At 45.6% G+C, this 27,186-nt stretch overlaps 1 protein-coding gene across 1 annotated transcript in view; it reads right to left on the bottom strand.

The window, feature by feature from the left end:
• CRISPLD1 (cysteine rich secretory protein LCCL domain containing 1) overlaps positions 1-27,186 on the bottom strand; it is a 162,455-nt gene that overhangs the window by 47,578 nt on the left and 87,691 nt on the right. The window lies entirely within an intron of this gene.

Consider the following 27,186-nt stretch of genomic DNA (forward strand, 5'->3'; position numbering starts at 1 on the left):
AAAATGGGGGACAACGGATCCGTTCCTGTACTGACCATAACGTTTGGCACTGGACCGTTGTTTTAACGGATCCGTCGAAGGAAGAATTTTAAAGGAACCGCTGCCTGGGGAGGAGAGAGAGAGAGAATTTTTTCAGCTGCCAAAACAGGGTTTAGGGTTAAATTTCCGGCCGAGGCAAATCCTCCGGGCATGCGCAATGTAAAATGCGGATCCGGCCGCCCGAAAAAACGTTGCATTGTCCGTCCAGGCATGTCGGTGGACGCCAAAATTTTGGCGGATCCGCAAAAAAACGGATCCAACGGATGGCCATCCGTCAAGATCCACCGGTAATGCAACTCAATGGGGAGAAAAACGGATCCGCCAAGCAAAATAGCGGATCCGTTTTTTTTTTTCAAAACGGCGGATTTTGACTGATGGTAAAATACAGATGTGTGAAACAGGCCTTAGATGTATTAAAAAGTTTTGTATATTGGTCTGTGCTCATATTAGAGTAAGCAGTGGTACGAGTGACTAATTGTTCCGTTTAGCATCCCTATGACTGAAAGGCAGTGGCTGTCTGGAGGAAATAAATACATTTTCTCCAGGTAGTCACACTTTCAGTGAGGCGGCCAGGCAGAATTTAATGCTGTTTACCTGCAGAATTAAAATATAGAACAAAATCTTTTAAAATAAAAAAACACCACAAACTTTGCAATTCCTTTTTTAATTATTGTAACACTACTCAAGTGACCAGGAAATTGAAGACAAGCTAGCTGGACTTGTTAACAGCCGTTGCCTTCAGTCCAGGGATTATGCTAAAGATGAATCCATATAAATCACCTTCTGACATGACATGTAACATAAACATACCAGGCGATGATATGAATGAGGGTTTGTAAGCTACGACCAATGCATATGTCTATTTAAGATCTGCAGTGAAGGGAATCTCATAAAAGTGCCAAAGAAGTTTGGATAGCACCTTCATATTGAAAGGGGATTCTGGGATGTTTGTTTTATTTTGACTCCTTATTCATTACAAGTAAGAAGCTGGTGAATTAACTATCTTTAAAACAATTCCCTATCTTCCTCGCCATGGTGTCCACATAAACACTGTTGCAGAACTCAGTCTGTACATGGTCTTCTGTCCTTCCTCTCAGTCTCTATAGGTTATACTGATTGTAAGGAAGGAGAGATGTGCTCCCCTTAACCTCTGCAGGATTTTGTCTGCCGAGTATATATTTTCTTACATTTCCTCTTTAAGAACAGTTACGGGAAAATGTTGGGCGAGCTAAGCCCAAAAAGAGCCTGGATGCTGACTGTACTAGTCAGAGGGGGGTAGAAGATGCCTATAAATTAGAGGGCTTTGTTCAACTGAGACGAAAAAGTATTGAGTGCCAAATAGTGAACTGGATAGTGCTCTAAACAAAGACTTTTGTGGGCCTTGTAGGAAAGGAACACAGTTACAGAATTTGGCCTGGGAAGAGGTGTAAGAGGGGGGACACATGTTGGACTGGGTGGTAACGTTGGAATAGAAGACCATACCACAGCCTCGTCATGTGAGGCTTGGAGAGTCTGCCATTGATCAGGCAGATCAACAGTTGCTAAGAGGTTGGAAAGTCAAGTCTCACTTTTATATACATTTTCTATTGAGTGATCCCTTTCAATTCATTAGAGAGCTTAAAATGGAATTGTCATTTAGATTTGCATCTAAATCACATAACTAGTGATGAGCGAGTGTGCTCGTTACTCGAGTTTACCGAACATGCTCAGGTGATCTCCGAGTATCTTGGGCATGCTCATAAATTATGTATGAGTCCCAGTAGCTGCATGATTTGCAGCTGCTAGACAGCATGAACACATGTGGGGATTCCCTAACAAACAGACAATCACTGCATGCATTAAGGCTGTCTAGCAGCCGCAAATCATGCAGCTACAGGGACTCAGACATAATTTACGAGCACGCCCAAGATACTCAGAGAACACCCGAGCAAGCTCGGAAAACTCGAGTATCGAACACACTCGCTCATCACTACACATAAAGCAATAGAACAGGGAGGGGCTGGTGAGGATCCAGCGGTCATGGTGCACATTGGCACAAATGACAAAGTTAGAGGTAGGTGGAAGGTCCTTAAAGATGATTTCAGGGAATTAGGCTGTAAGCTTAAAGCAAGGACCTCCAAGGTGGTATTTTCAGAAATACTTCCTGTACCACGTGCCACGCCAGAGAGGCAACGGGAGATTAGGGAGGTTAATAAGTGGCTCAGGAATTGGTGTAGGAAGGAGGGGTTTGGGTTCCTGCAGAACTGGGCCGACTTCTCAGTTGGCTACAGGTTCTACGCTAGGGACGCGCTGCACCTCAATGGGGAGGGTGCAGCTGTGCTGGGGGAGAAAATGGCTAGAAGGTTGGAGGAGTGTTTAAACTAGGGATGGGGGGGAGGGTATTCCTTTTATAGGAGGGGAAGACAGTGCAGATAGAGACCTGGGCACAAATAATGAAATTGTGTGTGGGGGTGGCATGGGGGTGGGGTTAGAACAATTAATAATTTAAGAAAGAATAGAGGTACAGAGAGATACATAAAGTGCATGTATACTAATGCCAGAAGCCTCGCCAACAAGATGGAGGAATTGGAGTTAATGTTGTTGGATCATAATTATGACATGGTGGGGATATCTGAGACATGGCTGGACGAGAGCCATGACTGGGCGGTTAATTTACAGGGCTATAGTCTGTTCAGAAATGACCGAGCAAATTAGCGAGGGGGAGGCGTGTGTTTATATGTAAAATCATCCTTAAAACCCATCCTTCGTGATAATATATATGAATCTAATGAAAATGTAGAGTCCCTGTGGGTAGAGATAAGGGGAGGGGGGGAAAATAGTAAATTACTGATAGGGGTTTGTTATAAGTCTCCAAAAATAATGGAAGCAACAGAGAATATCCTCATAAAGCAAACAGATGAAGCTGCGACTCAAGGAGAAGTCATTATTATGGGGGACTTCAACTAACCTGAAATACATTGGGAAACAAAAACCTGCAGTTCCAGCAAAGGTAATAGGTTTTTGACAACTATGAGAGACAATTACCTTTCACAACTGGTTCAGGACCCAACAAGAGGGGGGGCACTGCGAGACCTAATATTAACCAACAGGCCACACCGCATATCAAATGTAAGGGTTGAGGGTCACTTGGGTAATAGTGATCACTAGAGTTGAGCGACTTTTGGTTTTTTAGGGTCGCATTTCGTTTCGTGAAACCCGACTTTTCCAAAAGTCGGGTCGAGCAAGATCGTCCGATTATAGGGAAAAGTCGGGGTCGTCCCGAAACACGAAACCCAATGTAAGTCAATGGGGAATAAAAGTCGGCAGTGAGAGGAGGACAGGAAACACACCTACAGTGCCCATTTGAATGCCAAAAGCATCAATTCTTCTTTCTTAAGCTTGTCAACCTTAATTAACTTCATAATACAAGTTACGCACTGAAAAATGGGGGTTATTTGGCTAAAGTTGTGGGGGGGGAGGGCTGGCTGCAGGTTTTCATGTGCCCTGGGCGAAAGAGCACCCCTTTAACACATACCACAACTCATCATGCTCCGATACGGCAGAGAAATAGCGGTATAGTACAATGAAAAATACCTCACTTTTTACATCTCATGACGAGGCCCATCTATTTCTCCATACAGAATCATTGGTCCCATATAATGTTTGAAACAGTATATGATGAGCTCCACATAATGCTACAGTACATGTTGGTCCCCATGGATGAAGCTCCACTGTCTTATGGGCCCAAATAATGCTCCAAACATAATGGGCCCCATTTCTAATGCTCTAGTGTATAATGGGCCCTGTAAATGCTGCTCCAGTGTCTGATGTCCACCTTTGGAATGTTCCAGTGTATGGTGGGCCCCATCTATCATTCTCCAGAGTATAGTGCTCCCCAAAAATTGATGTCCCAACATTGAAAACAATCAAATAAGTCTCCTCGCTAGGGAATCCCTGTACTTGTCTGGACAGGTGCTGTAGCTTGCTTAACAGCTCGCCAGCCGTTCTCACGCCCAGTATGGATTACACGTGATTGCACAAAGGTGAGAAAGGGTACCGTATCCCCAGATAACATGTATGGATAGCGTACACATTCAAAATATATGTCTCAGGAGGCAGGCTCAGACGGTGTTAGGCCCAGTATGGATTGCACGTGATTGCACAAAGGTTAGAAAGGGTACCGTATCCCTGGATAACATGTATGGATAGCGTACAAATTCAAAATATATGTCTCAGGAGGCAGGCTCAGACGGTGTTAGGCCCAGTATGGATTGCACGTGATTGCACAAAGGTTAGAAAGGGTACCGTATCCCTGGATAACATGTATGGATAGCGTACACATTCAAAATATATGTCTATACAGCATGAGGCAGGCTCAGACGGTGTTAGGCCCAGTATGGATTGCACGTGATTGCACAAAGGTTAGAAAGGGTACTGTATCCCTGGATAACATGTATGGATAGCGTACACATTCAAAATATATGTCTATACAGCATGAGGCAGGCTCAGACGGTGTTAGGCCCAGTATGGATTGCACGTGATTGCACAAAGGTTAGAAAGGGTACCGTATCACCGGATAACATGTATGGATAGCGTACACATTCAAAATATATGTCTATACAGCATGAGGCAGGCTCAGACGGTGTTAGGCCCAGTATGGATTGCACGTGATTGCACAAAGGTTAGAAAGGGTACCGTATCACCGGATAACATGTATGGATAGCGTACACATTCAAAATATATGTCTATACAGCATGAGGCAGGCTCAGACGGTGTTAGGCCCAGTATGGATTGCACGTGATTGCACAAAGGTTAGAAAGGGTACCGTATCCCCAGATAACATGTATGGATAGCGTGCACATTCAAAATATATGTTTCAGGAGGCAGGCTCAGATGGTGTTAGGCCCAGTATGGATTGCACGTGATTGCACAAAGGTTAGAAAGGGTACCGTATCCCCGGATAACATGTATGGATAGCGTACACATTCAAAATATATGTCTATACAGCATGAGGCAGGCTCAGACGGTGTTAGGCCCAGTATGGATTGCACGTGATTGCACAAAGGTTAGAAAGGGTACTGTATCCCTGGATAACATGTATGGATAGCGTACACATTCAAAATATATGTCTATACAGCATGAGGCAGGCTCAGACGGTGTTAGGCCCAGTATGGATTGCACGTGATTGCACAAAGGTTAGAAAGGGTACCGTATCACCGGATAACATGTATGGATAGCGTACACATTCAAAATATATGTCTATACAGCATGAGGCAGGCTCAGACGGTGTTAGGCCCAGTATGGATTGCACGTGATTGCACAAAGGTTAGAAAGGGTACCGTATCCCCAGATAACATGTATGGATAGCGTGCACATTCAAAATATATGTTTCAGGAGGCAGGCTCAGATGGTGTTAGGCCCAGTATGGATTGCACGTGATTGCACAAAGGTTAGAAAGGGTACCGTATCCCCGGATAACATGTATGGATAGCGTACACATTCAAAATATATGTCTATACAGCATGAGGCAGGCTCAGACGGTGTTAGGCCCAGTATGGATTGCACGTGATTGCACAAAGGTTAGAAAGGGTACCGTATCCCTGGATAACATGTATGGATAGCGTACACATTCAAAATATATGTCTCAGGAGGCAGGCTCAGACGGTGTTAGGCCCAGTATGGATTGCACGTGATTGCACAAAGGTTAGAAAGGGTACCGTATCACCGGATAACATGTATGGATAGCGTACACATTCAAAATATTTGTCTATACAGCATGAGGCAGGCTCAGACGGTGTTAGGCCCAGTATGGATTGCACGTGATTGCACAAAGGTTAGAAAGGGTACCGTATCACCGGATAACATGTATGGATAGCGTACACATTCAAAATATATGTCTCAGGAGGCAGGCTCAGACGGTGTCAGGCACAGTATGGATTTGACGGCCCAGATTACACAGCGGAGGAGCAGGGAGAGGTAAAGATTGCAAATGCTGGGGCCCTGCCCAAGCAAGGGGGGCCCACTCGTGGGCGTCGGTATTGGCACTGGGCCCCTCATAGTACAGCGGTGTGTCTGACGGCGGGTGTGCACCACCACCGTCAGAGACAATTGATTGCACTATGAGGGACCCTGTGCCAGTGCCCGCGCCCAAGAGTCGGCCTACCCACCTGTCCAGGGCAACGGCACTCGCACGGTGTCGTGCGCTAGGTGGTGACCCCGGCCATGGGGGGCAAGGCAGCACAGTTAGGGAGTTTTAGAAAGTGGCATATGTTGATGTTGGACATTCAGCTGATGCAAAAGGCGAAATAGGTGAAGTACCAGGAAGAGGTGGACCAAAGCAAGCCATTTTTCTGTCACCCTATGTGTCATCAGGGGAAGGTGGGACAAAATCCTTGGAAACCCATGCGTGGTTCATTTTAATGAAGGTTAGATCATCCACATTTTGGGTTGACAGACGGGTCCTTTTTTCTGTCAGGATTGATCCAGCTGCACTGAAGACTCTTTCCGATAGCACACTTGCAGCTGGGCAAGCGAGCTCCTGTAAGGCATATTGGGCCAATTCAGGCCAGGTGTCCAGTTTAGCGGCCCAATAGTCAAAGGGGAATGACCTGTGTGGGAGAACATCGATATGGGAGGAAAAGTAGTTTGTAACCATAGTTGACAACTGCTGTTTCCTGACACTTTCCATCGATGCAGTATTACCAGTTGTGTGAGCGGTATTTGAAAAATCAGTCCGCTGTGTGCACCACGAACACCTCTGCCAAGCTGCCCCCGGCCCGTACGGCTCGTGTGAGAACCATCACCGCTGCTGTGTGCTGGGAATGCCTCAAGCAACCGATTTACCAGAGTTGCTTGTTTATTAGCCAATATTAGGTCAAGGTTCTCCTGTGGCATGATGTTTTGTAATTTGCCTTTATAGCGTGGATCCAGGATGCTGGCCAACCAGTAGTCGTCATCGTTCATCATTTTGGCAATGCGGGGGTCCCTTTTTAGGATCCGCAAGGCATAATCTGACATGTGGGCCAATGTTCCCGGTGTCAATGATGCACTACGAGTGCTGGGTGGAGGAGCACTTTCTGGCAAATCCACATCCCTCCAGTCACGCACAAACCCTGTACCAGACCTTGCCATGCCAACATTTTCACTTGCCCGACGAGATGCATCCTCCTCCCCTAAGTAATCATCCCCATCATCATCCTCCTCCTCTTCTTCCTCCACCTCGTCCAGGAGAGGTCCCTGAGCAGACAATGGCTGAATGTCATCAAGGATTCCCTCCTCCTCTTCCTCCTCATCAACATTGGCTGCAGACGCCTGCTCCTTAAGGTGCGTCAAAGTTTGCATGAGCAGACGCATAAGTGGGATGCTCATGCTTAGGATGGCGTCGTCTGCGCTTACCAGCCGTGTGCATTCCTCAAAACACTGAAGGACTTTACAAAGGTCTTTCAGCTTCGACCACTGCACACCTGTCAACTCCATGTCTGCTCTCAAAGTGCCTGGCCGTGTATCCTCCCACAAATGCATTATGGCCTGCCTCTGCTCGCACAGCCGCTCCACCATGTGCAGGGTGGAGTTCCACCTTGTTGCAATGTCGATAATGAGGCGGTGGTTGGGAAGGTGGAGCAATCGCTGCAGCTTCTGCATACGAACGGAGTGTACAGGCGACCGGCGGATGTGCGCGCACAGTCTTCGCACCTTATGGAGCAGGGCTGTTAACTCCTGATAATTTTTGAGGAAGCACTGCACCACCAGGTTCAAGGTGTGAGCCAAGCAAGGTATGTGGCTGAGTTTTGAAAGGGCTATGGCTGCCACAAAATTACGGCCGTTATCACTAACTACCTTGCCTGCCTCAAGATGTACACTGCCCAGCCATGACTCAGTTTGTCGCTTCAAGTACTCGTCCAGCACCTCGGCGGTGTGTCTGTCGCCCAAACACATCATCTGCAACACAGCCTGCTGACGCTTTCCACTAGCTGCTCGATAGGGGGACACATCGTGTGCAACACTGGCAGCTGCAGATGGAGTGCTCATACGACTGCGCTCTGTGGACGAGCTTTCGCTTCTGGAGGAGGAGGAGGAGGGTCGAATGCCTACAGCCAACTGTTTCCTATACCGTGGGCTAGGCAGCACTGTCCCACCACTGCTGTCCCCTGTGGACCCTGCATCCACCACATTAACCCAGTGCGCAGTGATGGACACGTAACGGCCCTGGCCATGCCGACTGGACCATGCATCAGTTGTGAGGTGCACCTTTCCACTCACTGACTGCTTGAGTGCATGGACAATGCGGTCTTTCACATGATGGTGGAGGGCTGGGATGACTTTGCGAGAGAAGAAGTGGCGACTGGGTAGGTCATAGCGTGGTACTGCATAGGCCATGAGTTCGCGGAAAGCTGTGCTTTCCACCAACCGAAAGGGCATCATCTCAAACGAGATTAGTTTGGCAATGTGGGCGTTCAAACCCAGTGTACGCGGATGAGAGACTGAGTACTTTCTTGACCTACTCATAGTGTCTGGGAGGGTGAGCTGGACTTGAGAGCTGCATATGATGGAAGTAGCGGTGGACAGGGCGGACTGAGAGAGGGTTGATGATGGTGATGGAGTTGGTGTTCTTTCTGATGGCCTAGAATCAGTCTTTCGTTGATATAACAGTGGGATTCCCTGACTGCTGTGGTCTTGCAACGACACCTCAACATTTGCTGCTGTGCTAACCGGTGGGCTTACAGTGGGGGAAACAATGTAGCGTTGCTGACTACCTTCGTTGTGATCAGTTGCACATGTGGCACTTGAGGTTTGGTGTTGTGTCCACGCTTGCAAGTGCATGCTGGTTAAATGTCTAAGCATGCAACTGGTATTCAAATTTTTCAGATTTTTCCCTCGGCTAAAGGTCTTTGCGCACTTCTTACAGATAACCTTGGCCTGATCATGAGGATTTTGTTCAAAAAAGTGCCACACTGCACTCTTCCTACTTTGGCAGACATTTTGCGGCCTAGCACGCTGTGATCTTTTGACCCTCTGGACAAGCTGTCCAGCAACTCTTTTGATGTTTGGAACCTGTCTTTGGAGTGCTCCGGGCCTGCCAGATAACAGCTGTTGCGATGTCGATGTCTGCTGTGGATGCTCCTCATCTGAGCTATTGGAAGCAGCACCCTCTTCCCCCAATGGATGCCAATCTGGGTCAACAACTGGGTCATCCATCACCTCCTCTTCTATGTCATGTGCACCTTCCTCTGTGTCACCGTGTATGGTGGTATAGTGTGCGGGAAGGGGCACCTGAGTCTCATCAGGGTCAGAATCTGGCTCTGTACACTGCGAGGACAATGTAGTGCTCTGAGTGAATGTACCAGCAGAATCATCCATCAGCGGCTGTGCATCAGTGCACTCCATGTCAGATTCATCTTGGCCTGGGTAATTCACCATTTCACTTGATAATCCAGGCATGGTATGTGAAAACAGCTCCATGGAGTAATCAGTAGTATGGCCTGCGTCATCCTTCAATCTTGGTTGGGGTGAAGGACACAAGGAAAGGTGTGGTTCATGAACATGAGCCTCCAATGACGACTCAGTGCTTTTACTTTTTACAACTGAAGAAGAGGAGGCGATAGAGCTGGAGGCTGAGTCAGCAATGTAAGACAAAACTTTTTCCTGATGCTCTGGCTTTAAAAGCGGTTTGCCAACTCCTAGAAAACTAAGCGTTCGAGGCCTTATGTAGCCAGACGATGACGCAGGGTCAGCACCTCCTGCATTCGGTCCTATTTTGCTCTTGCCACTACCATCAGATCCACCACCAACACCATCATTACCAGCTGCCAACCCACGCCCAATTCCACGGCCTCTTCCACCAGCCTTCCTCATTTTTGATAGAAATGTAGACAAAATCCAACAAACTATATAGTAATGTAAAACAAGGTACAAGGTGTCTATAGGACAGGGGAGATTTTGAATATCTGCACACACTTTTGGACAGTGGACACTTTTGGATTGTGTGAGGCCCACTGATATCTCAGCGCTATGTGACAGGCTCGATGGCACTGCTGTGACCTAAGTGACTAGAGGATAAGGGAGATTTTGAATATCTGCACACACTTTTGGACACTGGACACTTTTGGATTGTGTGAGGCCCACTGATATCTCAGCGCTATGTGACAGGCTCGATGGCACTGCTGTGACAAAAGTGACTAGAGGATAAGGGAGATTTTGAATATATGCACACACTTTTGGACAGTGGACACTTTTGGATTGTGTGAGGCCCACTGTTATCTCAGCGCTATGTGACAGGCTCCATGGCACTGCTGTGACAAAAGTGACTAGAGGATAAGGGAGATTTTGAATATCTGCACACACTTTTGGACACTGGACACTTTTGGATTGTGTGAGGCCCACTGATATCTCAGCGCTATGTGACAGGCTCGATGGCACTGCTGTGACAAAAGTGACTAGAGGATAAGGGAGATTTTGAATATCTGCACACACTTTTGGACACTGGACACTTTTGGATTGTGTGAGGCCCACTGATATCTCAGCGCTATGTGACAGGCTCGATGGCACTGCTGTGACAAAAGTGACTAGAGGATAAGGGAGATTTTGAATATCTGCACACACTTTTGGACACTGGACACTTTTGGATTGTGTGAGGCCCACTGATAGCTCAGCGCTATGTGACAGGCTCGATGGCACTGCTGTGACAAAAGCGACTAGAGGATAAGGGAGATTTTGAATATCTGCACACATTTTTGGACAGTGGACACTTTTGGATTGTGTGAGGCCCACTGTTATCTCAGCGCTATGTGACAGGCTCGATGGCACTGCTGTGACAAAAGTGACTAGAGGATAAGGGAGATTTTGAATATCTGCACACACTTTTGGACACTGGACACTTTTGGATTGTGTGAGGCCCACTGATATCTCAGCGCTATGTGACAGGCTCGATGGCACTGCTGTGACAAAAGTGACTAGAGGATAAGGGAGATTTTGAATATCTGCACACACTTTTGGACACTGGACACTTTTGGATTGTGTGAGGCCCACTGATATCTCAGCGCTATGTGACAGGCTCGATGGCACTGCTGTGACAAAAGTGACTAGAGGATAAGGGAGATTTTGAATATATGCACACACTTTTGGACAGTGGACACTTTTGGATTGTGTGAGGCCCACTGTTATCTCAGCGCTATGTGACAGGCTCCATGGCACTGCTGTGACCTAAGTGACTAGAGGATAAGGGAGATTTTGAATATCTGCACACACTTTTGGACACTGGACACTTTTGGATTGTGTGAGGCCCACTGATATCTCAGCGCTATGTGACAGGCTCGATGGCACTGCTGTGACAAAAGTGACTAGAGGATAAGGGAGATTTTGAATATCTGCACACACTTTTGGACACTGGACACTTTTGGATTGTGTGAGGCCCACTGATATCTCAGCGCTATGTGACAGGCTCGATGGCACTGCTGTGACAAAAGTGACTAGAGGATAAGGGAGATTTTGAATATCTGCACACACTTTTGGACACTGGACACTTTTGGATTGTGTGAGGCCCACTGATATCTCAGCGCTATGTGACAGGCTCGATGGCACTGCTGTGACAAAAGTGACTAGAGGATAAGGGAGATTTTGAATATCTGCACACACTTTTGGACAGTGGACACTTTTGGATTGTGTGAGGCCCACTGTTATCTCAGCGCTATGTGACAGGCTCGATGGCACTGCTGTGACCTAAGTGACTAGAGGATAAGGGAGATTTTGAATATCTGCACACACTTTTGGACACTGGACACTTTTGGATTGTGTGAGGCCCACTGATATCTCAGCGCTATGTGACAGGCTCGATGGCACTGTTGTGACAAAAGTGACTAGAGGATAAGGGAGATTTTGAATATCTGCACACACTTTTGGACACTGGACACTTTTGGATTGTGTGAGGCCCACTGATATCTCAGCGCTATGTGACAGGCTCGATGGCACTGCTGTGACAAAAGTGACTAGAGGATAAGGGAGATTTTGAATATCTGCACACACTTTTGGACACTGGACACTTTTGGATTGTGTGAGGCCCACTGATATCTGAGCGCTATGTGACAGGCTCGATGGCACTGCTGTGACAAAAGTGACTAGAGGATAAGGGAGATTTTGAATATCTGCACACACTTTTGGACACTGGACACTTTTGGATTGTGTGAGGCCCACTGATATCTCAGCGCTATGTGACAGGCTCGATGGCACTGCTGTGACAAAAGTGACTAGAGGATAAGGGAGATTTTGAATATCTGCACACACTTTTGGACACTGGACACTTTTGGATTGTGTGAGGCCCACTGATATCTCAGCGCTATGTGACAGGCTCGATGGCACTGCTGTGACAAAAGTGACTAGAGGATAAGGGAGATTTTGAATATCTGCACACACTTTTGGACACTGGACACTTTTGGATTGTGTGAGGCCCACTGATATCTGAGCGCTATGTGACAGGCTCGATGGCACTGCTGTGACAAAAGTGACTAGAGGATAAGGGAGATTTTGAATATCTGCACACACTTTTGGACACTGGACACTTTTGGATTGTGTGAGGCCCACTGATATCTCAGCGCTATGTGACAGGCTCGATGGCACTGCTGTGACCTAAGTGACTAGAGGATAAGTGAGATTTTGAATGTGTGCACACACTTTTGGACACTGGACACTTTTGGATTGTGTGAGGCCCAATGAATATCTGAGCGCTATGTGACAGGCTCGATGGCACAGCTGTGACCTAAGTGACTAGAGGATAAGTGAGATTTTGAATGTCTGCACACACTTTTGGACACTGGACACTTTTGGATTGTGTGAGGCCCAATGAATATCTGAGCGCTATGTGACAGGCTCGATGGCACAGCTGTGACCAAAGTGACTAGAGTATAAGGGAGATTGGATTGCTTTTAAAAAAGCAGTTTGCGGAGCAGTGGGTAAACAGCAATGCCAGCCTGTCAGGAAGCCTTAAAAGGCAGCCCAACAACCAACACCACTGATACACCACTATATAGCCTCCCCTTGCACTGCACACACAGTGACTGGTGTGTTGTGCAGGCCAAATTGCTATCAGCAGCAGAAGCAGTTTTTTTTTCTTCTCAGCAGGACAAAAAAAAAAAATTGGGATTGCTTAAGCAGTTTGAGGCCCAATGAATATCTGAGCGCTATATGACAGGCTTGATGGCGCAGCTGTGACCAAAGTGACTAGAGGATAAGGGAGATTGGATTGCTTTTAAAAAAGCAGTTTGCGGAGCAGTGGGTAAACAGCAATGCCAGCCTGTCAGGAAGCCTTAGAAGGCAGCCCAACAACCAACACCACTGATACACCACTATATAGCCTCCCCTTGCACTGCACACACAGTGACTGGTGTGTTGTGCAGGCCAAATCGCTAGCAGCAGAAGCAGTTTTTTTGTCTTCTTCCCTGCCTAACGCTCTCCCTACAGAATCAGCAGCAACCTCTCCCTATGCTAAGATCGGCAGAAGTAAGATGGTGGTCGGCGTGCACGCCCTTTTATACCCCCTGTGACGCCCACCAAAGCAAGCCAATCACTTGCATGCCCTTCTGAAAGATGGTGGTGACCCGTGCCTATGTCATCACGTTGCCCACAGTGTCCGTGGATCCTGATTGGCTGAAAAAGAGCGCAAAACAAACTTTTGAAACGTGACTTTGGCGCGTAAGTCGCCGACCTCGTGGCCGATCTCATCCTAGGGTCGGGTTTCGTTTCATGAAACCCGACTTTGCCAAAAGTCGGCAACTTTTGAATTTTTTCGACCCGTTTCGCTCAACTCTAGTGATCACAAATTAATAAGTTTTCATGTATCCTTTAATAAGATGTGTAGTAGAGGGGTTACAAGGACACTAAACTTCAAGAAGACAAATATCCAACGGATGAAAGATGATCTTGGTGCAATTAACTGGGATGATATCCTGAGACATAAAAATACACAAAGAAAATGGGAGACGTTTATTAGTATCCTGAATAGGACCTGTGCACAATATATTCCGTATGGGAATAAACATGCGAGAAATAGGAGGAAACCACTATGGCTAAATAGAGCTGTAAGGGGTGCATTAAGAGATAAAAAATAAAGCATTTAGAGAATTAAAGCAAGTAGGTAGTGATGAGGCATTAAATAAATACAGAAAATTGAATAAATTTTGTAAAAAGCAAATCAAGACAGCAAAGATTGAGACAGAGAGACACATTGCCATAGAAAGTAAAAATAATCCCAAAATATTCTTTAACTACATAAATAGTAAGAAGCTAAAAAATGATAGTGTTGGCCCCCTTAAAAATAGTCTTGGTGAAATGGTGGATGAGGATGAGGAAAAAGCCAATATGCTAAATGACTTTTTTTTCAACAGTATTTACACAAGAAAATCCCATGACGGATAACATGATCAGGGATAAAAATTCTCAATTAAATGTCACCTGCTTAACCCAGCAGGAAGTACGGCGGCGTCTAAAAATCACAAAAATTAACAAATCCCCGGGCCCGGATAGGATACACCCCCGAGTACTGCAGGAATTAAGCACAGTCATAGATAGACCATTATTTTTAATCTTTAAAGATTCCATAATAACAGGGTCTGTACCACAGGACTGGCGTATAGCAAATGTGGTGCCAATATTCAAAAAGGGGACAAAAACTGAACTTGGAAATTATAAGCAAGTAAGTTTAACCTCAACTGTGGGTAAAATCCTGGAGGGTTTTCTAAGAGATACTATACTGGAGTGTCTGGAGAAGAATAACCTTATGACCCAATATCAACATGGGTTTACAAGGGACCGTTCCTGTCAGACTAATCGGATAAGCTTTTATGAAGAGGTAAGTTCCAGACTGGACCAAGGGAATGCAGTGGACGTGGTGTACATGGACTTTTCAAAAGCTTTTGATACGGTGCCACACAAAAGGTTGCTACATAAAATGAGATCAATGGGGATAGGGGAAAATATGTGTAGATGGGTTAAGAGCTAGCTCAGGGATAGGAAACAATGGGTGGTTATTAATGGAGCACACTCAGACTGGGTCACGGTTAGCAGTGGGGTACCACAGGGGTCAGTTTTGGGCCTGCTTCTTTTTAACATATTTATTAATGGCTTTGTAGGGGGCATAGAGAGTAGAATTTCAATATTTGCAGATGACACTAAATTCTGCAGGGTAATCAATACAGAGGAGGACAATTTTATATTACAGGAGGATTTATGTAAACTAGAAGCTTGGGCTGATAAATGGCAAATGAGCTTTAATGGGGATAAATGTAAGGTCATGCACTTGGGTAGAACGAACAAGATGTATAATTATGTGCTTAATTGTGCATAGTGCATAGTTGCTCATAATTTTACCTCTATATAAGTCACTAGTGCGACCACACTTAGAATACTGTGTACAGTTCTAGTCTCCGATGTATAAGAAAGACATAGCTGAACTGGAGCAGGTGCAGAGAAGAGCGACCAAGGTTATTAGGGAACTGGGGGGTCTGCAATACCAAGACAGGTTATTACACTTGGGGTTATTTAGTTTGGAAAATCAAAGGCTTAGGGGTGAACTTATTACGATGTATAAATATATGCGGGGACAGTACAAAGACCTTTCTAATGATCTTTTTACTCTTAGACCTGTGATGGGGACAAGGGGGCATCTGCTACGTCTGGAGGAAAGAAGGTTTAAGCATACTCACAGATGCAGATTCTTTACTGTAAGAGCAGTGAGACTATGGAACTCTCTGCCATATGATGTTGTAATGAGTGATTCCCTACTAAAATTTAAGAAGGGCCTGGATGCCTTTCTTGAAAAGTATAATATTACAGGGTATATACACTAGTCTCCTTAATATTGTGTTGATCCAGGGAGCTAGTCTGATTGCCGTATGTGGAGTCGGGAAGGTATTTTTTTCCCCAATGTGAAACTTACTGTTTACCACATGGGGTTTTTTTTTGCCTTCCTCTGGATCAACATGTTAGGGCAAGTTAGGACAGGATATGGGTTGAACTAGATAGACTTAAAGTCTTCCTTCAACCTTAATAACTATGTTACTATGGTACATGAAAATGAGGAACTTTGTAATATATCTTATCAGAGAGATCTGCTTCTTTCACCACCACTACTAATCATTCATTCTCAATTCCCTTGTAAAATCTGTCTTCAGTGAATACAGTAAATTACCCAGATATAATATTAGAGAAGAGCTTGAAGCAGAGCTCCATCCTCCACCTACATGCTCACGTCTATATAAAATCTGATCTGTGATAGCTGTCATCTCCTATCTCAGCAGTATAAAAATCTGTTTTCACTGAATACAGATTTTACCCTTGAATTGAGAATTTTAGAAATGAATGATCAGTCCTCACAGAGAAAGAAGATTTCTCTATTACGATATATTACAAAGTTTATTATTTTCACTTGTACTATTGATTTATGAAATAAAATAGTAAAATCACAGGTAAAATTTGACATAAACCCGTACTTACAACCCTGTGGTTTAGCTTATGCATTTAGATTATAGTATTTAATTTAAATCTTGATAAACAGCACTGGGTGGCAGGTACAGTGGCCTTTAAAATGCAGGCACAGATTATACTATATGACATTCTTTATTTTCCCTGTCTACCAGCACAATAGAACTTTCTGGACCTCCGAAAACCATACATTATAGAGACTGATATTGTCATTAGCTTTACTTAAACCTATCTTTAAACCTGAAAATGTAAGTTTAAGAAGATTTTACAGCAATCATAATTCCAGAACGGAAGCAACAATTAATTGTAAATTCACTATTATAACGCACTCATAGTTTTACAACTGTAGCTGAACTCTTAGAACCAGCAAATCATTATGGGAGATTGACCTCATACACTGCACTCCCAGGGGGCTCCAAGCGCGAAATCTCATCCTCCTTTTTAGCGCTGATCGTTTCCTCTCTTGATTGACTAATGACGCAGTTCATTAATTTCATCTCTATTCTGACATAGACCACCCTTCACAAAAACACTGTCTGACTTTACTGTAAATGACACAAATACATAATTTCCCTGCTGGTGTAATATTTCACACCTTTAGGTCATATATTAGGATATACTACAAACTGTAATTCTGGGAATGTTAATTGTGAAAATGCACTTTGCAATTTGTATAATTTCTTTGTGGGCACAGAATAATTTACTCTCATTCACTATCAGCCTACACGGAACATGCCCATGTCCACTTCTAATTGCATCATAAGCTACGCATCATATGATCATTGTGCAAACATGTCCTAGCATCCAAAACTTTTAAAAAGGTGCCATGGATTCTTGGATCCACTAATTTGTGGACAGGCCAGTTGATTTCCCTCCTATTTCATCTGCTTTGATTACAGTTTGGGAGATTTATGAATTTGCCTAAAAAAAAATCTGTTGTTGTTCAAGCGCAGTCAGAATACCGTATTAATTGGCCGCTCTCCTGACCCAAGCGTGACAGCTTAATGTATTTCTATTCAGCTGTCACTCTCGGGTTAGGGTTTATATTGCCATCTGTGTGGCCTTACACATTATTTTTATCTTTTATTATTATATTTACACATAGCAACTAATTACAGCACATTAACAGTTGAGCACTTTCCACTTTAATAAAAAAAAGTGCTCACTGATTACTCAGCAGCTCCCGTTACACGTCATGCGAGGTCACCTGAAGCGACAGTTAACTAAAGTTAAAAGTCTGCATTTGTAAGAATGGTGGACTGTGCTGCAGGATTCATATCCCTGAAATCACCAATCACGCCATTATGTAATGTTTATCATGTCTTTCATCTTTTGTATATATTGTAATGCGGTAATGTATAGTGTGTAATGACAGCACCAACGTCCCTGCACTATTGGGACGTTCCTCCTCCTGGTAGGAACGCCGACGTGCTTGTGCACTCACCCTCTCTGCTCTGGGCCCTGCCACGTCTGCTGCCTCCCAGGACCTGTGCATAGCATGCACTCTTCCCATTTCTTAAAGGGGCAGCGCACATTTCTTAAATGTCCCCAGCCAATAGCTGTAAGACATCTGATATTTAAGGCACCCTCACATATAAGTAGGTGCATAAGCAACATTATTGATTAGTGTGCTTTCCTTCTGCTCCGCTGTAAGGTCTCTATACCTGTGCTTCCTGTTCGTTCTATCTGAACTTGTTCCTATCCACCCTGTCTGTACCTGATCCTGTCCGATCTCTTGATCCTATCCATCCTTTCTGAACCTGCATCTGTTCCGGTCCTGTCTACACCTAGTCCTGATACTGACCTGCTTGGCCCACACCTGTTTCCGCCTTCCTCATTCATCTAGTATGAACTGTGATCCTGCACCTGTCCATTCTGGGTTCCTGTAACCCATCCCGTCTGTTTCTGCATTCCAGTTGCCATCCTCTCTATCAGCTGTGCAGTATTCATCCTCCTGATGTCCAGTTCCTGGCCGTTACGATTCTCTTTGTCACTCCCTGCTTCTCTACACACCTTAGAAGGTTCAGCTGCCACTGTTGCAGAGTATGTCCTGGAGTGGTTCCTAGCATCTTTCTGGGTCCAATTCTAACCAAACCATCAGGGTCTCTAGTGAAGAACCAGGTTGTTGCTTAGTTATGTCCCTCAAGGCTCTCCCTAAACCGTGGCACAGTGGTTCCACAACAGTGTGCTTAGGCCATGGAACTTGCTGACTCTCATACCCATTAAATCTCAGAGCTGATCCAAGAGGTGACCCATCAGAGAGACCAGCAAGATAAGATCTTGTAATATCTGCATACAGTGAACACTCGCCTAGACACTCTGACATCAGTGGACGCATCTCCTCTGGTTCAAGCTGCGGCAACCTTGGCAGTGACTATGTAGTCCGAAAATCATGCTCCAGGTCCTGAACCCCATTCTGTCTGCTCCACTACATTTTGACGGGAATCCCAAGCAATACTGAGGTTTACTTAACAAGTGCTCTCTGCATTTTGAAAAGCTGGCTCATCTGATCAGGTGAAGGTGGCAATCCTAATGTCCCATCTTGGAGGAAAGGCGGTGGCATGGCTCAACCCCTTGTGGGAGAGAGGAGACTCTGTTATTTTAGGATCTGCAAGCCTTCCTTCATCTATCCTCAGACTGTGCCAGGCAAGTCTGACTGTGGGCTAATATGCCATCCGGTTACTCACCCAGGCTTCTGAACTTGGCTGCAACGATGAGGCGGGTAGAAGCTGCCTTCTGGAAGGGATTGTCTAGGAGGATAAAGGATAAATACATTCCTGCTACGCTGGATGGCCTAATTTCCTTTGCTATCCAAATCAACCGCAGATTCCAGTAGCGCTCCAGAGAAATGGTACATGAGAGAAAACCGCTTTGTCTGACTCCATCCTTCCAGTGGCCGCTCATCCTTCAGACCTTTGTGATCACAATTTTGTCCAAATTTTTGATCCTATGCAGGTCAACCATGTAAATCTTGCCGAAGAACAACAGAAGATCAGTTGAAGCAGGGACTTAAGCTTTTATTGCGGAGGACCAGATCATCTTATCTATGCCTGCCCCAAGAAGTCGGAAAACTCCCAAGCCTAAGGTTGGTAGGAGAGGCTACCCTGGGTGAGAGTATTTCCCTTCAACCATTGATCTTGACCATATTTGTGACATCTGGAGGTTCACAGTTCTTTGAGATGGCATACCTGGATTCCGGTGCATCAGGGAACTTCATGCAGCAAGCAGTGGTAGATCGTTACCAGATCCCCATTCGATGCCTCCAGAGTTCATTGTTTTTGTCATATGTTGATGGAAGGCCCCTATCCAAAGATGATCAGGTGGCCACTGAGCAAGTAGAGCTCCAAATAGGAATGCTGCACACAAAGAAGGTCAACTTCTATGTGCTCGATAGTCTGTCTCATCCACTTCTTCTGGGTCATCCATAGCTCCCCATTCTTGACTGGAGATCTGAAGAGGTATTTTGTTGGGGATAGTCTTGTCATGAAAAGTGTCTTGTACCTGTACACTATGTTGTTATGAATGAGTCACCGGAGGAGGAAAAAACAAAAATGCAAGCTAAGTCCAGAAAACCGGAGAGGTTGGTAGCTAGCGGATTGCAGACCCCTGATCCTATTCACAACAACTAAACGTAGCCAAGGAGTGTTCCTACGGTGGTCCTAGATGCCTCGTCACAGCCGGAGAGCTAAATAAGCCTAAAGAAAGAAAGGGGAAATCTAAACTGCCCCAGAGCAGACCCCAAAGCAATAGACAGCCCCCAACATGTATTGACAGTGAAAACAGATGAAAACACAAACACAGACAGAAAGACAGGCAGAGCAAACGATGAGGCCCAACTAACTAGATAGGAAAGGACAGAAAAGATGCTGGCTGCAATCCGCAAAAACCCTACCAAAAATGTCTCAACACGTCTGAATGGAAAAACGGCCCTGAAGTCACTAGACTTCAAAATCCCTATATCAGCACTCTGATATATTCTGAAGACAGAGCAAAATAGAATTAACCGATCAGGGACAAAAAAGGAAATTCAGCAAAACCCCAGCCGGGGCTGGCTGAACACAAAACTAAGCAAATCAGACAAAATCTCATGGAACAATAACAGAGCAAAACTTAGCTTTAGAAGACAGGAACTGAACTGGAGGCCAGAGCTCAGAGCAGAGAAATAACCAGCAACCCTACAGGGCATCGGCTGCCTTGTATCCACTCAGAGATTCCGGATGTCCAATCGCAATCCCCCTGTTCAGGTGACAGGTCTCTCCCATCCAAATCAGTTTCACCACCTCCTTTCACCAGCAGAGGGAGTTCATCGGACATCAAAGGTGAACAAGAAAATGAGCTCACAATACTATGTCCAGTTTGGGTGCTGGTAGCACCATCTTCTCTGCCAGGATTACAATCCGCCTACTGATCCTTTGCTGATGTCTTCAACAAGAAGAAAGCAGAATTGCTACCTTCACATAGGCAATACGACTATAGACCTGTTTCCGGGATACTCGCCTTCACGAGGCTTTATCTACATCTACACCCAGTCACAAGCGGAGACTCTAGGCATGTCCGAGTATGTAAAAAAGAATATAGCAAGGGGATTCATTCAAAAGTACTCTTCAACAACAGGAGCCATCCTTGCATAGATTCTAGGTGTTTCAACCAGATCACGGTTAAGAACAAGCATCCATTGCCTTTGATATGGTATTGCTTGATTGCCTAAAAGGTGCCAGAATTTTTACCAACAAGGATCTGAGCGGAGCATACAATCTAATTCAGATATGCCAACGAGATGAATGAAAGACTGCTTTCAATACCCTTTGGTCTCAACAATGCCCCACCTATCTTCCAAGAATTTGTGATTGACATCTTCCAAGATCTCCTCTATTCTTCTGTCATGGTCTGTCTAGATGATATCATAGTCTTCTCTCCATATCTGCCCTCATATAGGACACCGAGTCACAAAACCTGAAGCTTGCAATGCAGACGATAACGGACCTGAGCAGGACTAAGCACGTTGGACTACTGTAGTAAGGTTCCTGAGTGCAAGGGTTCCAGGGTGCCAGTATTGGAAGAAATAGGATGTGCAATCAAAGAGCAAGTAAGGAGTCTTGCTTATCAGGACTGTAGCGGTAAAGCTGGGTTGTGCCGGAGGAGAATGAAACAATGTGCCTCACTAACCCTGGAGTAGAACTGCAGAGGAAGGACATTGGCTGTGAAAATACTTTATACTGTGAAGAAAATGTGAATAAGACTTTGTACCCACTATCCCTTATATATAACCCTTACCAAGAATTTGTGTCAGAATGGAAGTCTCCCTCATTGAATTGTAAAATACACGATCCTCGCCAGTCCACAACACTGGCTACATTCGACCTGCACAGGCATAATGCCCACACAGTAGAATCTACACACATATCCAGGACCCATGCTTTTATGTAGTGGACTAGGGTGTAAAGGGAGGCAAGTGCCTTGCCCAAAGTTCCGATATAATGCTACATAGTCACTCTATATGACTGAAGTCTTGTGAATCCTCACATCGCATGCACTGTGCACTGTGAAAATTCTCTGGTGAAGGGAGATGGCAGTCATGTGAGCGCAAATATGCAATATGTATATTCCTGGTCACATTCTAACTAGACTGTTTCCAGCCTTGTTCAATACACTTGCATTAAGTGACACAGCACTTGTCTAATTGGAATGTTGCATGGAGTATGCAGAACCCATACTTATGATCACACGATTGCCCACTCCCGGTGCCAGCACCGACACCCTAGAATCTTCACAGTGTGCAGTGCCTATGATTTGAGTATTCACAAGTCTGCAGTCACAAAGAGTGACTGCAGACTTGTAGCTTTAGATCAGACAACCCCTTAAAGTTTTCGGACTAAGCGTCAATTGGTTATATGCATTAAAAACCCTACCCACTCACGATGGCCCACCTACAAATAGAATAACAGGCACTTTTCTTGACCACAGAGGAAAATGTTCATTGGTTACTAATCTCAGGAGCAAGCTCAGCTTGAGGATCTCCAGTCCAACTCTGACTAAGCAAGTCTGGACTGTCTCTTGTCAGGATATCCAGAACTGCCATCTAATCAGTGTCTGGACCATTAGAAATCTGCGTTGCTGCAGGGACTTATCAGAGTCCCTAGGGAGAGGAGCACATCCCAGCATGACTGAGCACTAGCAGGACCTTCACCATGTGACTACCAAGGGTCAGAGCCACCTGCAGGTCTCCCTGAGGGAGCAGGAGCAGGGAGAGATGCTGGCCCGAGAATAACGACTCTACCCACAGGTATAGCACAAACAGAAGTGCCGATGAGTGCTAGACAGGAGGGATGTCAGGGACAGGCCAAGGGTCACAACCGTATAGGCAGAAGTACCAGGGGAATAGACAGGAGAATAACCAGAGATGTAGCCGAAGTCAGAAACCAGGAGAATAGACACACAGTACCAAATCAGCAGATAAGAACACAACGGGGACAGACTGGCTCAGAAGCCAAGATATCAAACACAGAAGCATGCACACTGCATGAGGCACAAACACACAGGGTCACTTAAACTATGCCAAGGGCAAAAGTATAGCTGACAGAGAAGCCTGGTAAAGAGTGAGTATAAAATACCCCTCCCAGATCCAGAAAGAGGTCACATACACTTAACCCTGCGAGTGCAAGGCAAGGAACCTGTCCAAACCATGACATCTCTTCTTTGTGGAAGCTCTGGGAAAATCTGATACTGCTGCCTGCCTAATTTTTCGACAGACATCAGCTTTATTTGTGTTCCTAAATAAGTTGTCCACTACTTGCACAACTTCTTGTCATAACCCCTTGCTTAGCCCCAATAAAATAATAACGCTAATACTCACCTACCGTGCTGGCGCCGTTCCCACGGTGTTGGCCTCCCCAGGGCTCCCGTGTTATTGCTGTGACACGTGATGCCGATGCCCAATCAGCGCTGGCATCAGTGTCCGTGCCTCCTGTTGAATTGAGCATGAAGAGGAAGTCTGAAATCAGCTGCAGCCTGGCCTTCTTCTTCATGTTTGATTTGTTGGAGGGCAGGGACAGTGATGCCAGCGCTGATTGGGTGCCGGTGTCACATGTCACAACAACCACACGTGAGTCCTGGGACAGCGAGTGCTGACATGGCGGGAACAGCGCCGGAATAGGTGGTGAGTAATAGCTTTATTATTTTATGGGGCCAAACATTTTGTCTAGTAGTAGACAACCTCTTTAATGTATCTATTTTTCAATAGCTACTCTTACCCACTTTACCTCATTCCCCAGAGCACTTGTCACTTACTCTGCCACAAACCTCCACAGCGGAGTGACTGCAATACTTATGCAGGTTTTGTCTTAGGGCCCCGTCACACATAGTGACTCACCAGCGATCCCGACAACGATGTGAACTTGTCAGGATCGCTGGTGTGTCACTACATGATCGCTGGTGAGCTGCCAAACAGGCAGCTTCACCAATGATCAGGACAGCAACACGCGGGTAACAAGCGACGCACATCGCTTAGTTACCACTGTGTACTTTAGTTACCAGCGCGCTTGTGCAGGGAGCTGGTAAGCAAAGTACACATCGGGTTTCTAATTGCAGCGCGGCGCTTAGAAACCTGATGTGTACCTTGGATACCAGCTCCCTGCACCAGTGCGCTGGTAACTAAGGTAACCATCAGGTTTTTAAGTGCCGCGCGGCGCTTAGAAACCCGATGTTTACCTTGGTTACCAGCTCCAGCTCGCTGATCGTTGGTCTCCTGCCTGCCACACGCAGTGATGCGTGCTGGCCAGCGGGAGACCAGTGATCAGAAAAATGTCCTGGCCATTCCAGGACGATCAGCGATACCCGGCAGGGGGGCCGGTCGCTGGTAAGTGTCACACAGCGATCTCGCTGGTGAGATCGCTGTTGCATCACAAAACTTGTGACTCAGCAGCGATCTCGCTAGTGAGATCGCTGTGTGTGACGGGGGCTTTACACTCTCAACACAGAACTGTTGACCTCTTACCTTATCTGTAATCCCCCCTTATCCATTTGAGACCTTATCTGCAATACCTTGTCTACTCCATGTGTTGAAAATCCTCACCACCTCTCTGGTTGAGAACTAAGCACTGTACACTGTATAATAAGTAAAAGGCAATGAACACATTTGGCAATAAAATTACGCTAAGTTTCAGTCTGCAATCTTCATTCATTCATTCATTTATATTCAGACCCTCCGATATGCAGTTTGCAGTCTGATCCATGTGTATCCAGGGTACTACTGTGTTCATTAGCCCATGTTCTAAACTACATTTATTTGTTTTTGTGTTTTCTCTGCCCTTCTTGAGACTGTTGATACTTTGTTCCCTGTCAATACTAGAGATCTCTGTACACCCGCCTCCTCGATGCTATTGTGGCACCCCTGAGGGTTCAGTCGCCACCGAGGTACTGCTCCTCACCCTGAGGTGTGGTACTCCATTCTTAGGTAAGGAGGGAGCACCGCCCAGGATTCTAGAACCTGCACCCAACACAACACTACATTAGCAGGGCCTCCTGTCATCACTGTCTGGGTAGTAAAGGGTGTTGGGAGGTGGGTCAAGTTTAGAGAGGAGAAAGACAGTGCAGAGTGAGTCAGACATGAGGAGAAAGTGAAAGTAAGCAGACATGTTGTGAGGCAGCTCACTGTCAGGAGCTGCAGAAGGAACAGTTCAGAGAGAGTGTGTGGAAGGAAAGGGAGCAGATGAGCTGACAAGCAGCTCCATTGGAGGCTTAGAGAAAGAGATGAAATGAAGCTGTTGGAGAGCAGAAGGGGTCTTAGGGGCATGGGACGCGCGAGAGCCAACCGTGGGGCCTGATCCAGTATTGGAGAGACCAGGTTGCATGGGGGGTTCCGGCCCCCGGAAATGATCAGACTCAACTAGCAAGCTGGAGGTAGAGGCACCTGTAGGTACCTCAGCCACAAGCCACAGTTATCTTTGCTGGAAAGGCAGCCATAAAGGAGCAAGGAAATGCAAAGAGGACGTTACCCGACAAGGTCTGCGGCTGCTGGCCTAGGATACTGACTGTGAGGTGTTGGGCAGGAGAGGCGGTAAGCCAACACAGTGAGACAGCCAGGAAAGTCAGATACAGAAAGGAGTCCTGCAAAGGTGTACCCTGACCTACCTGAGAGTTTGCTGGACCCCTCACCTGGAGGACGCAGCACCAGGCGGGCACTCGGCCCATAAGAACAGTGAGTAAACCTTTGGAACTGCACCCAGCTGTGTCCTTTAATTATTCCTGCATCACCTTCTCAACTCTGCTACATCTACCATTGTCAAATACAACATCTTACATACCAACTGCCCTGGGACAAAGCTCTCCTGTGGAGAGCTGTACCAACTCAGCTGCATTACCATCAGTCCCAGAGGAGTTGTCCTGCTGTGCTGGTTACTTCTGACCAGAAACCACAGGTGGAGTCACGAACACTCTATTACAAACTTTGTTTACACCTTGTAAATTTCTCTTTACTTGGACGCCCAGGGCCACGGACCGGGTCAAATGCTGCCGTGACACATCCCTTTTAAATACCGGCCCGGTACCGAGTATCCCCACTGCCCTGGTGGGCGATCCACTATCTCTAATGCCGGTTGAACACATACGTATTTTGCATTCAAAATATGGACCACAATGCATGGACTTACTGCAAGTCTCCTGGTCCAAACTCAAAGCCTCATAAATGCTTAGTATAAGGCTGTTGAGTTCGGATAAGGAGACCAGAGGTAGGTCAATGTATTTGAGTCTGCACTTGGACTATGAAACACGGGCATGTCACACTGTCATTGCACTGAGAGGCTAGAATCACAAGATAATTTTCTCACTAACAACAGGCTGATTACGCTAATCACACTCTGATTATAGTTTGATCAGAATGGGATGTTTTTCTGAGAGATGAAGAGAAAAAAAGGTTCTCCACCTTCTACACTGAGTCAGTCCGTGAAAATCAGACAGCACACAGATGTCATCCGAGTGTGGTCTGATGTTTTCCATGGACCCATAGACTTTCATTGCGGATTTGATCTGACACTCAGATCAAAATCTTACATGTCAAAGAATTTCTCCTTGGACCACTCAGTCCGAGGACAAAATTCGGACATGTGTAGAGGCACATAGCATTACATGGGTATGACTGCTCTCAGTAAAAACCACGGTTAGTGCTCGTCCAATCTAGACAGCATAATGGGAGAAATTTTTTTTAATGCATGCCATTTTAGAAAGCGGTTTCGATTTAAATTTAGGAAGCAAAAGAACAATGCAAACAGAATCCTTAAAGTATCTTCATACAGAACCATATTCTAATCTACAACTACATACGATAATTTTTTTCTTTTGAATTTTGTACAATTAATAAAAAAAAATACATTAAGTGACACATTGAGGAATGTTAGGGTCTGATAGATATCTAATGGTGCCATTTTCTAATAATTTTTTCAGTCTGTCTGCACCATGTGCATATAAAGGTGTGGCCTGTCTTTTCTTTGAGCTGGACTTTGGCTGTGTGTCTACTAGCTGGGCTCAGTCCCTCTCATCCTTCAACCACAGACATGTCATTTCACAAAAGGTAAGATTTTAATGTTAGAGTAGGACTGTCCCAATTAGGGTCACCGTGACGTGGTGGGATGGCTTTTGCATTTGTTTTTTTTATCAAAATGATGTTAACTAAGTACTTTACATTATTTCCATGCACTATTGCTGTTA

The sequence above is a fragment of the Dendrobates tinctorius genome, unplaced genomic scaffold, assembly GCF_039654945.1.
Source record: "Dendrobates tinctorius isolate UK_male_01 unplaced genomic scaffold, ASM3965494v1 ptg000165l, whole genome shotgun sequence".
Taxonomy (NCBI): domain Eukaryota; kingdom Metazoa; phylum Chordata; class Amphibia; order Anura; family Dendrobatidae; genus Dendrobates; species Dendrobates tinctorius.